Source organism: Anabrus simplex, chromosome 2 (assembly GCF_040414725.1).
Source record: "Anabrus simplex isolate iqAnaSimp1 chromosome 2, ASM4041472v1, whole genome shotgun sequence".
NCBI lineage: Eukaryota > Metazoa > Arthropoda > Insecta > Orthoptera > Tettigoniidae > Anabrus > Anabrus simplex.
Window position 1 is genome coordinate 911,978,761 of NC_090266.1, and position 14,004 is coordinate 911,992,764.

The 14,004-nt window shown below is 38.3% G+C and overlaps 1 protein-coding gene across 4 annotated transcripts in view; it reads right to left on the bottom strand.

The window, feature by feature from the left end:
• The window catches only part of fal (falten), a 641,611-nt gene that overhangs the window by 459,196 nt on the left and 168,411 nt on the right, over positions 1-14,004 (bottom strand). Inside the window, exon 1 of one of the 4 annotated variants that reach the window (XM_067141685.2) lies at positions 3,564-3,632. The exons of the other annotated variants lie outside the window; for them this stretch is intronic. The gene's annotated coding sequence lies outside the window, so the exon portion shown is untranslated. Of the gene's footprint in view, positions 1-3,563; positions 3,633-14,004 lie in introns of those variants that run through there. 4 annotated transcript variants of the gene reach the window in all.

A 14,004-nucleotide genomic window follows, 5' to 3' on the forward strand; every position in this document is an offset into this window, starting at 1 on the left:
GCCCCTGAAAAGAAGGCTCGAGTTACGCGGAAGCCAGCTCCCTGGCTCTCAGATGAGATTAGAGCACTAATGGCTGAATGCGATGCTGCTTATAGATGAGTTAAGAAACATTGCACTCCTGACAATCTACTGAACTATAAGAGACTGAGAAACGCTACGACCCAACAGATTAGAAATGCAAAACTACGACACGCTCACAGTTTAATTCAACCAAATGTTTCAACAGCTGTGTTGTGGAAATCCATAAAGAGCTTTGGAATTACCAAAGGACGAGACGATGACGAAATAAATATACCCTTGGAAAAACTGAACGATCATTTTTCATCTAACTGCACATTAAATGCAGCGCTGAAACAGGAAGTTCTAGACGGGAATTATGCAAAGACGCAAACAGATAGAGAAAACTTCTACTTCCGTCCAGCAACCCACTCACAAGTCAGGTTTGCTATAAATCGGATAACATCAACGGCAAAAGGAAATGACAGTATAGGAATAGAGATGATAAAAATTATTCTGGATGTGATATTACCTGCACTAATTAACATATTTAACTCTTCCCTTGTAGACAGCACATTTCCCGAAATATGGAAAGCAGGCATTATACGTCCTCTAAAAAAGTAGCTTCCCCTTCTGAACCATCTGACTCAGAGCCATTTGCATACTTTCTGCTTTATCCAAAGCGCTAGAGTTCATCGCTCATAGACAAATAACAGACTACATGACGACTTACAACTTATTTGACCCACTACAATCCGGTTTTCGTCAAGCACACAGTACTACAACGGCACTACTGAAGGTCACAGAAGACATCCGAGAAGCTATGGACAACAAGGAAGTGACAGTTTTAATACTCCTAGATTTGAGCAAAGTTTTTGACTTTGTTGACGTAGACATTTTGCTCTCGAAATTGTATTCCCTCCATTTCTCGGACAGCGCCCTCCTTTGGTTGCATTCCTACCTGCATGGCCGTCGGCAGTGTGTTACAGATAGAATAAACAAATCAACTTGGCGGTCTGTGCAGTGTGGTGTGCCCCAAGGGTCAGTGTTAGGACCCCTTCTTTTTTTCTATTTACATTAATGATGTCTCCCAAAACCTAACGCATTGCAAATACCATATTTATGCTGATGATGTACAAATGTACCTCCATACATCTCCAAATCTAATACTTTCGGCCAGAGACAAAATCAATCAGGATCTAACATCATTTTCTTCTTGGTCTTTGAGATGTGGGCTTAGGTTAAACCCAGCAAAAATGCAAGGCATCATCCTTGGATACCCAAAACTACTCACGAAGGTCAATTGACCAGAGATTCCATCTATAAGGTTGTGTAATACTAACATACCATTCACGTTCATCAGTAAAAGTCCTAAGCATTACTTTCGATGATGACATGTCATGGAAAACTCATATCACGAACATCACCCAGAAAATATTCTCTGCATTGCACATGCTGCGCGGGTATAAATACTTATTTCCTGAAAAACTTTAAAAAATGTTGGTAGAAAGTCTGGTTTTCCCTCATTTCGACTATTGTGACGCGATTTATAGAGACGCTTGAGGCAAGTTATTGAGCAGATTACAACGTGGTCAAAATGCTTGTGTGAGATACGTCTGTAACCTACGGTACTATGACCACGTAGCTCCTTCATATAACCATCTATCTTGGCCCCGACTAGAGATCCGTCGCACTGTGCATTCCCTATGCCATCTCCATAAAATCCTTCATTCTTCACAACCATGTTACCTTACTTCATATTTCAAATACTTATCCTCTTATCACAGTCTTAACACCAGATCCACTAATAATTCCATCCTTGCTTTACCTACCCATAGAACTGCCATCTATGATAAATCATTCACAGTAATTGCCTGCCGTGAATGGAACCTCCTTCCCGAAAATATCAGGGGGTTAAACGGTATTCACACTTTCAAGGAAGCACTTTGGAGACATTTTATGCACCAGTAAGGATCATCTGTAAACTTGATGATGCTACTTACAACAATTCTATTGTTATGGATGTCCTGGTAGAGAGTCTAAAATTTTTATCCGATTTGTCTTTAAAATCAAATTTTATGTACTGCCTTTTTTTTTTACATGTAGGATATTAGTTTTAAGAATTTATCCCTTTTTATATCAGATTTATTTAATCTTAATTTAATCTTAATGTATTAATTTAATCTTAATTCATTTCATCTTAATGTAATCTCACCATTCTTGTATTATTAATTTAATTTGTATTAGATCTAGTTATTGTAAGTAATACAGTGCAATATATGTATATTTCGGTTCCTGGTTAGATGGAAGAGAAGGCCTGAAGGCCTTAATCTTGCCAGGTAAAATAAAACATTACTAAACTAAACTAAACTAAACTAAACTACAAATAGGTATGTGAATCCATGTTTACAGTCACACTTGCAGTGTACACAAAGTATGTATGTATTCTATGATAATCAAATTAGCTAGTACATCAGGAGCTGAGCTTCACACTAAAAAATGTACAACTTCATACTAGCATTTTCTGTGCAATAGTGCTGGGTGCACTACTTTGCATGCATTCTCCTTTTGCTCCTGTTAGGGACATCACAAGATCTGACACCCACAAACTTCATGTCTTCCCTGAGACGATCAAGCCACAGTTTCTTGGGATGGCTGCGTAGTCAATTTCCTCCTCGGTTGTACTGGACAACTGTCTTAGTAATAGATTTATCGTCTTTTCTCATGAAGAAATCCATACCATCTTAGGCAAGTTTTTTGCATCATGTCCAAAATCGGTGCAACCACCATCCATTGTCAGATGTGGTTATTTCTGACGTGGTCAGGTATTGTATGTCCTAACAACCATGGAGCATATTCAATTCAATCGAAACTGACTTTCAACCTATTAGGTTGTGTTACGTTCATTTAGTATGTGTTGAAGAGATGTTAAGTACAGAACAATAATGGCCAACCGGACACAATGCGGTCATGAAAATTCAATATTCATTGACTTGGCCTTCAACGGGTGACTTAAACGCACTTTACAGTGTGACGGCAGTAGCTTAGATCCTTTCCAACAGAACAAAGATGGCCTAGGCCACTATAGCTCAATTGGTAGAGCAATTGACGCGAAATCAGGAGGTTGTGGGTTCGGATCCCACTGGTGTCCATTTTGCCACTTTTGTTCTGTACTTAACATCTCTTCAACACGTACTATATGTACATAACACGACCTAATAGGTTGAAAGTCGGTTTCGAACACAATGCGGTTGTGAAAATTCAATATTCATATTCATTTCCATTCCACGGAGAGCTTGTTAATGTCTTATTGAGGCCAGCGTTCTGATCCCCTTCACATAATCAGGTAGTTTCTTTTTCACAGAGAACTCCAGTGACTTGCCACTATTTCACCCTCACTGAGTTTACTTGTACTCGAACATAAAGAAGCGTTTCGCCATCTGTGCTGGTATAGAAATTGAGGAATTTAAATTGAATGATTTTAACAAGATTTTCACCGTTAACCTTAACGGTACCATATTGGTCACATACAAAGTAGTCTGTTTTCTTAAGGTTGAGTCACAGACCATTTTCACTCAAGAGATCATTCCAGCACTGTATTCTTTCTTCTAAGCTCCGACAGGATTTATCTGCAAGAAACACATCATCAGCATATAAGTGTGTCCAAAGATGAGGTATTTGGATATTACTGTATGCAAGCACAGGATAAAAAGCAGAGGTAAAGTGCAGATTCTTGGTGGACTGCAATAATGAAGACAAAGTTTCCACTGGGCAACAAACTCCCTGAGACTTCATGTGCTTGGAGTGCCCTCCAGATAAGTTTATGTGACCCCTACTGAAAGCTTACTCCAGGTCCAGAAAGGCCAGATTTAGAGTAATGAAGGCTAAATTTCAGGATGTAATTTATTTATGCTAATTTCCATAAGTTATGAAGGAAATAACCAGGATTTTCAAAAGCATGAATGAGACAAAATACAAGTGAACAGTCATTCACTTTCCTGCAGTAATGTCACTTTTTGTCCATGCTGATGATCTCTGAAGTTGGGCATCATTTGGAAGTTAGGTACTGTAATTTATTTTTATTTCTTATGTATATCGCTACTGAATGTGTAACGTACTCCTACTGTAATGTGAACATCCGCTTCTCTACCTGGTTATCTACTCCGTTCACCTACTCGCTTGCTATCTCCTGTTACGTATACTTCACTAAAAATGCAGTCTTGTTGGTCATCAACCTGCATTCTACTCCATTCGCTGTGTATGCTTGTCATATACTGTGCTCTTGCTTGCTCCATATGCCTGTCCACGCTACGTCACTTACTACGTCACAGAAACTTCTCGATCTGCCTTGTGTATGTTTCTATTCTGCTATATAAGGGCGACTCTGGCTCCGGCTCGTTAGTCTGGCATAGACTCTGGAACTGCATGTATGGAGGGAGCAATGACCTTGTTGCGGCTGGTCCGCATATGCTTCGCTAAATTTCGGTCCAACCAGAAACAATTTGACAGCATATGAACTGGGTGAGAAAAGCCTTTTTTATGTCAGCAAAAACTATATTTTGCATCTGAAAATGTTTACTGGAACTCAATTACTTTTGGTTTTTGCCCTTCTGGGACTATTACTACTAAACCTTTAATGGCCTGGAGCCAGCCTATCTAGTGTTCACTTTCACTTTATGAGAACTTTTTTCTTGTTAGTGTGAACTTGCATTCTACGAACTTTGTGAGTGGACAAGAACTGTGAATTCAAATATGAGTATATAAAAGGGACATTAATGCACCTTTTTATTGGTGAAAGAAAACTCTTCAACTCAGCAGTCAGACTCTTCCTTGTTTCTTCCCTCCCCTCATCCCAGAATTGTCTCCCCCCCCCCCCAACTCCGACTTCTCTCTTTTCATTCTTTTGGAATTGTTCAAGAAAAGTTCTAGGAATACCCTGGTAGTGTTGTTTTATCGTGGCCTAATGTTGTATTATGATGTTAAAATAATGCTGCGTTTGTTGCTATATAGCAATAATTCTATGTACCTGCTTTGTCTAAAATTCTAGTCAAGTGTCTCTTATACGGACTCTTCCTATGTTTTTGTATGCTCTGTTCAAAGAAGAAAAGTTGAAATGAGAAAAATAACAAACCAAGGTCTTGTAAAAGATTTTTCTTTTAAATTGTAAGCCAAGTTACTGAATATAATCTGTTGATATTTCTTGTTCTGAAAGGGGCATTTACTTATATACTTCTGTGTCCCTTTCACATCCTCACCTATTCCTTCTTTTCAACTTACTACGGACAACCTCGGACCATCCCATCACTCTGCTCATCACTTATATACTTGTGTAGTTCATAATTTCTAAATTATGAGTGTTCGTGGTGTATGGATTTTGCAAAAAAAAAAAAAAAAGTCTCCTATGGTTGGATATCGAATTGTTCTTGGGTAATCACCTATAATATAGTGATACTGAACTTTATTACTGAATTAGTTGATCACTCTTGGTTCAGTGTCATGTTCTCTCGTCATTACCCCTGATTTTCTTAAGCAATTCATGCTTATAGATGGTTTCAATAATTTATACCAAATTAAGGTGACTGGACTATATCTTGACTCTCGTACATCGACTGCTTAAAGGGATAACATATTGTTCTCCAGCTCCCTTGCTGAGTCATCTTAACTTCATTCAAGGACACATACACACACACCAAGGGAAAGATCGTATGTTGAATATATTTTATTTGCGTAACAAATGTTCCGCGCTACGTCACTTACTACGTCACAGAAACTTCTCGCGATCTCCCTTGTGTATGTTTCTATTCTGCTATATAAAGGCGACTTTGGCCCCGGAAGAAAGGAAGAAAGATCAAGAAATGCCCTAGTGGAATGACAGGGTAAAAGATATAGTTAAAAGGAAGAAACAAGCTTGGAAAAATGGCTGAGAAACAGAACAACAGAATGCAAAACAGAGTACAGGCACTGCAAGAAGGAGTGCTCCAAGGTGGTTCAAGAAGAGAAAAAGAAATGCTGGCAAAAATTCACTGAATCTCTGCAAGAAGATACAACCGGAAACAAAAAGATCTTATTCCAGTGGGTTAAAAAGAAGAAAAACCCAGGTGAAGGTGCTAACTTCATTAAAAATGAACAGGAGGAAGTGATGACACAGAAGCAGGATATATTGCAGAGATGGAGAAAAAACTTTGAACAGCTTTACAATGTGCAAAATACCTCGGTACAAAGAGAAATCGAAGAATCAGATTTAGTGCAGATGGAAGATAAGGAAAACAAGGTGTCCATGGCATAGAGAGTGGGCCACTAAAAGAATGAAATGAGGCAAGGCAGCTGGAAATGATGAGGTCACCATAGAAATGATAATAGCAGCTTGAGTAGTTTGTCTATGGTGGTTGTTTAGACTCTTCCGAGTGATATAGAGGGAAAAGACTGTTCCAAAAAAAATGGTCGAAAGGGGTCATTATACCAATTTTTCAAGAAAGGAGACAGGAAGCAAAGTGAAAATTACAGAGGAGTGACACTGATACTTCATACAGCTATGATCTTTGAAAGAATCTTGGATAGACGAAGACACAGAGTAGAGGGAAAACTGGCAGAACACCAGTATGGATTCAGAAGAGGCAGGTCCACATTTGGCCCAATATTTAATTGCGTCAAATGATGGAAAGGTATTGGGAATATGGAAAGGACATGGTAGTAATGTTTCTAGATATTGAAAAGGCATATGACAGTGTCCCAAAGAGGTTGGTATGGAAAACATTGACAGGCACAGATTGGGAACGAAACAATGCAGATGGCAATAGTATTGTATCAGAATTGCAAAAGCATTGTTAGAACCAAAGTGGGTCAAACTGAATGGTTCAGAGTTGAGACAGGCTAAAGACAGGGAAGTCTTACTCTTCATTATCGTCATGGATAGAATTCTACATAATATCAAGAAGATGATGGACGAGCAAATAAAATCTATGCTCTTTGCTGATGACATTGTAGTTTGGGAAGAGAATGAAGAGGAAGTACAGACACAAGTTGATTTATGGAATGAGGAGATAAGAAATTTTGGAATGAAGATTAGTACTGCGAAAAGTAAGACTTTGATCACGACAAGAGGTAACAGAAAATCCAAAGGGGAGTGATAAAAATAGGAAATGAACCTCTTGAAGTCGTGAAAATTTTTAAATATTTGGGCAGCATGATATCACAAGATGGAAATTTGGATGGAGAAATTAATTTAAGAATACAGTTGTCTGGAAGTTTCTACCAGTGTGTGAGAGACATTGTATGGAACAAAGATTGCCAATGAAGTGCAAGAAGGTTTTATAATCGTCCTATTATAAACCTATACTGACCTATGCTTCAGCAGCCTGGACATTAACTAAGCAGAACCAAAGTAAGATACAAGGAGCTGAAATGAGGAAATAAGGAGAAGCGTGGGAGTGTGTAAACTTCAAGAAGAGATTGATATAGCAAAGGTAAAATGGTTTGGACACATGATGAGAATGCCAAGAGAGAGAATACCAAAGAGAACATTCATGGATACAGAGACTGGAAAGAGGCCTACAGGATGTCCTAGAATGAGATGGAGGAGCTCTGTTGTGGACTCTATTGCAAATCGAGGAGTCGATCTGTGGGTTTTTTTTTTAGTTGCTTTACGTCGCACCGACACAGATAGGTCTTATGGCGACGATGGGACAGGAAGGGGCTAGGAGTGGGAAGGAAGCAGCCGTGGCCTTAATTAAGGTACAGCCCCAGCATATGCCTGGTGTGAAAATGGGAAACCACGGAAAACCATTTTCAGGACTGCCGACAGTGGGGTTTGAACCTACTGTCTCCCGAATACTGGATACTAGCCGTACTTAAGCGACTGCAGCTATCGAGCTCGGTAATCTGTGTTGTAAAGTCTGCCATAACAACATTACGTTGGTAGAAACTGCTAGGCAAAACGCCGAATCCTTCCATAATAAAGTGTGGACAATTTGCCCAAAAAACACAAACAGTAGAGGAAAAATCGTGAGCATTGCTGCTTTTGATGCTGTGAATCCAGTCAATGATGGCAATGCTAGCAAATTAAAAGTGTTAGAGAAACTGGATGTGACTGCAGAGAAGATATCAGAAAGTGTTCAGAATCAGCGAGATATTCGAGTGAAATCTGCAGAGAGGCATCCAAGGAGGCAAGGTGAACCCGGAGAAGACTTAGACTTGAAAAACACACTAAAAACATTGAGTTGGAAGGTGAAACATGTATTCCAGGAGCTTTTTGAGCACATTTTAAGTCGATACAAAGTGCTGAAATTTCAAAGCTATTTTCCTGAAAGTTTGGTTTTTTTTGGAGGGAAAAACACAATATCTCCGGAACTATTTAAGATAACAGCATGAAACTTGGCATTAATATCCCTGTTAATGATCTCTACAGGATGAAGCACGTTCATGAAGTTATACTAATAATTAAGATATACTTGGAAAATTAAACAAAAAACTGTTAAATTTTTGAGAGACAGTTTAAATTTTTAATTTTTTAAAAACAATATCCATTAAAACATTCACAGTGCTTCATCCTTGAGATTTGAGGAAAAAAGAATCAATCTATCCAGATCAGTATGTTTTGTTAAATCATGTTTTTTGTGCTTTATAAAGTTAAAAAAGTCATGAATATGTTTTTTTAATAACTCATGTATTGCTTAATATACTCTTCCCATTCATACATGAAATGGAAGCTCTATGTGTCTACTATAAGTATGTCAGTTTTTGTAATTCTATGTTACATATTAGTGAAGCTATAATGTAATATTTATCTGTATGCTCAAACCAACTCTCGCGGTGTATGAGCCCACTTAACATACCGATTTTAATTCAATTCTGTTTACCCATTTTCTCGTGACTTGGCGCTGATAAAGAATTGGTAACAAAAAACCAAATTCATGAATATCTTATTGATCACAGCCGGTACGGTAACAATGTATGAGACATGAATGATAGGAAATGTAATACTATATAACCTTGGTTATGTAGTATTTATTGATTACCCCTCTAATAAGAAATATTTGAGAATTTAATTTTAGGTCTTCCCCTAAACTACCATTTCACTCAGCGCAAATAAAATTATTTATGGCCTAGATTATAGCGACTTATTCTCCGACTTTGGATACCGATTTTCATTAAGATAGAACCACCAGTAACACGAATATCTGATAATTAAATTTTAGGCTTTCCCCTAAACTACCATTTTTCCTCAGTGTGAATACAATTATATATATCCTATATTATATCAACTTACTCCCTGACTTCGCGTACCAATTTTCATTAAAATACAACCACTAATAACATAAATATTTGAGAATTAAATTTTAGGCCTTCCCCTAAACTACCATAGAAATTATTTATGGCCTAGATTGTAGCGGCTTATTCCACGACTTTGCATACCAATTCTCATTAAATTCTCTTCAGCCGTTTTCTCGTGATGCGTGCACATACATACATACATACATACATACATACAGACAGACAGACAGACATTATGGAAAATTAAAAAGTGCGTTTCCTTCTTACTGTGGACATGACTTATACAGAAATAACATCCTTTTTAAATTCTGAGCAATGTACAGACAAAACTCTTTATTTTATATGTATAAATTAGGGAGTGCCAAAACTTTACACAGTCAAACTAGGGAAGTTATTCATAATGCGTATAAATTCATAAAAAATGAAATACAGCCTGCTGGAAACATACGCACTATTCAAAAGAAAGAGGCTGAAGCAATGGGTGTGTCGGAAAGGTCTGTGCAGAATGTAATACAAGATGCAAAATAAAATTTAAAGGAGTGAAGTGGATTCATTTTCAACGCCTGGAAAGAAAAGACCGAAAGCTGTCAAGAATTGTGAATTGGACGATTTTGATAAATGCGTGGTCAAGCATACAATTCATAATTTTTGCGATACCAAAGGTGAGAAACCAACACTGGAAAAGATCCGTAGGAAAATGGTTGAGGATACAGAGTTTAAAGGTTGTGCAAGATAGTTCAAAGCCTCGATTTTCAATGGAGGGAGACAGAAGACATGCATAGAATACTTATGGAGAAGCCGGACATAAGGCTCCTACATGTACAGTATATACAGAAAATAAGGCAGTGCGGTACCAACAAGAGAGTAGGCCTATTGTTTACACTGATGAAACATGCCTAGTTCACTCACTACACCGAGTGCTTGGAGTGATGTTTCTCTTCACGGACTGGCGTTGGCCGCCTCGAAAGGGCAAATATTAATAGTGGTAAATGCCAGTTCAGATGCAGGTTTCATTCCAAATGCTTTGTTGGTTTTCAAATATAACCAAACAACATAGGATTATCACAATGAGATGAACTATAGAAACTATGAAAAATATCTGACAGAGAAATTCATTCCTAATTTGTCACCCAACTCTGTATTTGCCACTGGTAATGCCTCGTACCATAATGTACAATGTGAACGCATACCCACACTGGTTGGTTGACCGATAAGGGTATTTATTTTTCTACAGAGATGATAAAACCTCAACTGTACGCTTTGATTAAATCCCTTAAACCACGCCATAAAATGTATAAAATCGACAGACTACTTGCTGCCTATGGACACACAAGGGTTGTAAATAAAGTAGTAGCAATACCGATTCTTTTTCTTCTAGTCCCTATCCGTTCCAGATGTCAGCAACCATCTTGGCGGTGTCTTCGCTGTTGTGAGCTACTTGGAGTAACTCTGCCGATGTCTTGAGAGTCCAGTCTCTGAGGTTTATAGCCAGGAGATTCGTCTCCTGCAAACACCTCTATTTCTTGATGTGACCGAGGTATTTTTTACAGTGGTCAGTACTTCCTTATCTTTTCTCATTCTTCAAAGGATCTCTGCATTTGTGACATGATTTGTGAGTGTCTATGACACTCTTAGCATCCTTCGATATAGCCACATCTCAAAGGTCTTTAATTTATTACTGAGCAACTTCGTTAAAGCCCATGTTTCATCACCGTAATAGAGAACAGAAAATACATAGCAGCGAAGGAGTCTCATATTTGTAACTAGTGTTAAATCATGACTTTTAAACAGTTTTCCCATTTTGTTGAACATAGTTCTAGTTTTTTCAATGCGGGACTTCACTTCAACCGAATTATTCCATTGATCATTAACGATGGTGCCGAGATAAGTGTATTTCCGGACTCGTTCAACAGGTTTATGGTCAATTACTAGACGACATGCAGGGATAAAGTTTTTACTTATGACCATAACTTTGGTTTTCTTTATATTAATGTCAAGACCGTACTCATGGCTAGTGAATGCTACTCTTTCAATGAGATATTGTAAACTTTCTAAACTATCTGCAAAAATTACAGTGTCATCCATATATCGAATGTTTATCCATTGTCCACTTAAAAGCACTCCCATTTGTATATCGTCCAGTGCTTCCCTGAAGATATATTCTGAATAGATGCTAAATAGCAATGGAAACATTATACAACCCTGTTGTACACCCCATTGGATATGTATGTCTTCGGTATTTTCCTCTCCCAGTCTAACAGAAGCAGTCTGATTCCAGAATAAGTTGACAATGATTCTTAGATCCTTATCATCTAGACCAATACTCCTTAATATTTCAATCATCTTGTGATGTTGCATTCTGTCAAAGGCCTTCTGATAGTCGATAAAACAGGCATAAATATCACAATTTATGTCTCTACATTGCTGAAATAACACCTAAATGCTGAATAGAGCTTCCCGTGTGCCAACTCCAATTTGGAAACCAAACTGTGCAGGTGAAAGCATATACCGTAAAGCGGGGTAACTTCGGCCATACAGGGTAACTTCGGCCACTGACGAATAGCAACACTTATTTTCTCCTGCCTCCTAAACTGAAAAAGATAAACCACTTGCAACAACTGAAATGCACGTACGATAGAATGCTCTATCAACACTCGGTAGTCCAAAGAACATTGGTGGGCTCATTTTTTAGTCAATCCATTTTTTTCGCAGCCCCGACTATTGTCTTGTCAGGTAACCGCAGAAAACAAACTGTTCTCTAGCCCCAGCATTCGATTCTCCATTCCAGCGGTTTATGGGGTCCAAATGTAAGTACGTCTGGTAACTGATCAACCTAATTTGATGCATTTTATTCAAATAGGTTCTTCAGGGAATAGTTTTGTGATGAAAGTTGTCCACTTCCTGGGTAACTTCGGCCATGCCAAGAACGTACAGGAAAACATTACGCGGCCCCGAGTTTTGTAATTACGAGCCTGTTTATTACTTCAAGAATGCTTTAGAAGAGATTAATAAAGCCACAATAACAATAAACGAGAAGTTTATCCTGACAGGGAGGAAAAAGGTTCCTATTTTCAATGATAAATAGACGGAAATCAGTTGACATGGATGAGGCGAAATTAAGAACTTGATTTACGACCCAGATATTTTCTAATTTAGAAGACAGTGTATTATGAGAACAGTCTATAAGATTGCTTCTTTTCCGATCCCCTTTTCCCTCCATACTATTGAGCTTTGTGATTTTCGTACATTTTATTTATTATCTTTTGTATCATTACGAATAATTGTGCAATGCAACACGTAGTTTGTAATATCATACAATGCTTGTATGCTTAGGCTAAATAAAATAGTTTCTTCTTTGTGAAAAATGTGAATTTGATCACTATACTTCTGTTTCACCACAAATCATTTTAATTTGTTTGTTTTTGCAGGTTTTAAAAAAACATTCACAGTGGCCGAAGTAACACTACATCAAAGAAAACTTCGTTTTAAGAGATATTTTTATGGCGGCCGAAGTTACCCCAAAACATGGGGTAACTCCGGCCACTCTTTCGATAATTATAATTCATTACTGAATAACAATTTGAATTATGTTCATATTTAGAAATGAAGAACAAACATGGCAGAACTTGTATTATATTTTTCAGAAAATGAGAGGGAATATTTCACATTTTAATTTTAAAAATATACGAGAAAGTGGCCGAAGTTACCCCGTTTTACGGTATATATATATATTTTTTTGCTAGTGGCTTTACGTCACACTGACACAGATAGGTCTTATGGCGATGATGGGATAGGAAAGGCCTAGGAGTTGGAAGGAAGCAGCCATGGCCTTAATTAAGGTACAGCCCCAGCATTTGCCTGGTGTGAAAATGGGAAACCACGGAAAACCATCTTCAGGGCTGCCAACAGTGGAATTCAAACCCACTATCTCCCGGATGCAAGCTCACAGCCACGCGCCTCTAACCGCTCGGTCAACTCGCCCGGTGCAGGTGAAATTTTATCTTCGCAGAGTTTGTATATTTGTCTACGAATGACCTTCAGAAAAAGTTTCAACAAATGGCTCAAATACTGATAGAACGCAACATTTAATGATCTAACAAGTACAACTGCATTACGTTCCTGCAATGTAGTCACCTGCAAAATCTATTACCATTTTCCATATGACAGAAAACCATACAGGACGTTGGCAAGGCATTTTCAGCTGATGACAGCAATGGACCGCCCTACTGCACAAAGTATAGATGCCATGTCAGGAAATTGGTAGCCTTGGAGGACTTCCTTCAAATTTGGAAACAGGTCAAAGTCATCTCTCATATCTGGTGAATACAGAGAGTGTTCCAAGACCTCCCAATGCCACCGTTGAAATAAGAGGTTGACACGACATGACAATGTGCGTTGTCATGCAATATGATAGGGCGATCGCCTCACAATAAACGTTGATGTTTGCGCCACATAGCCAGACACAGATATAGCTCCAGAAATCAGCAATAGTAGTCACTGTTGACAGTTTGTCCCTCAGGCACAGCATGCGTAAGTATAACACCCTCATAGTTGTATGCCACAATCAGCATAAGCTTCACCCGACTGGGTTTCTGTAGAAATTTCTGTGGATGTGATGAACCTGGGTGACGTTATTCATTCGATTGACGCTGTAATTCAAGCTGGTACACTCGAGCCCCTATCTCATCAATGGCAATAATACTCTGCAGAAATGCATCTCCTTCACTGCAGTATCTG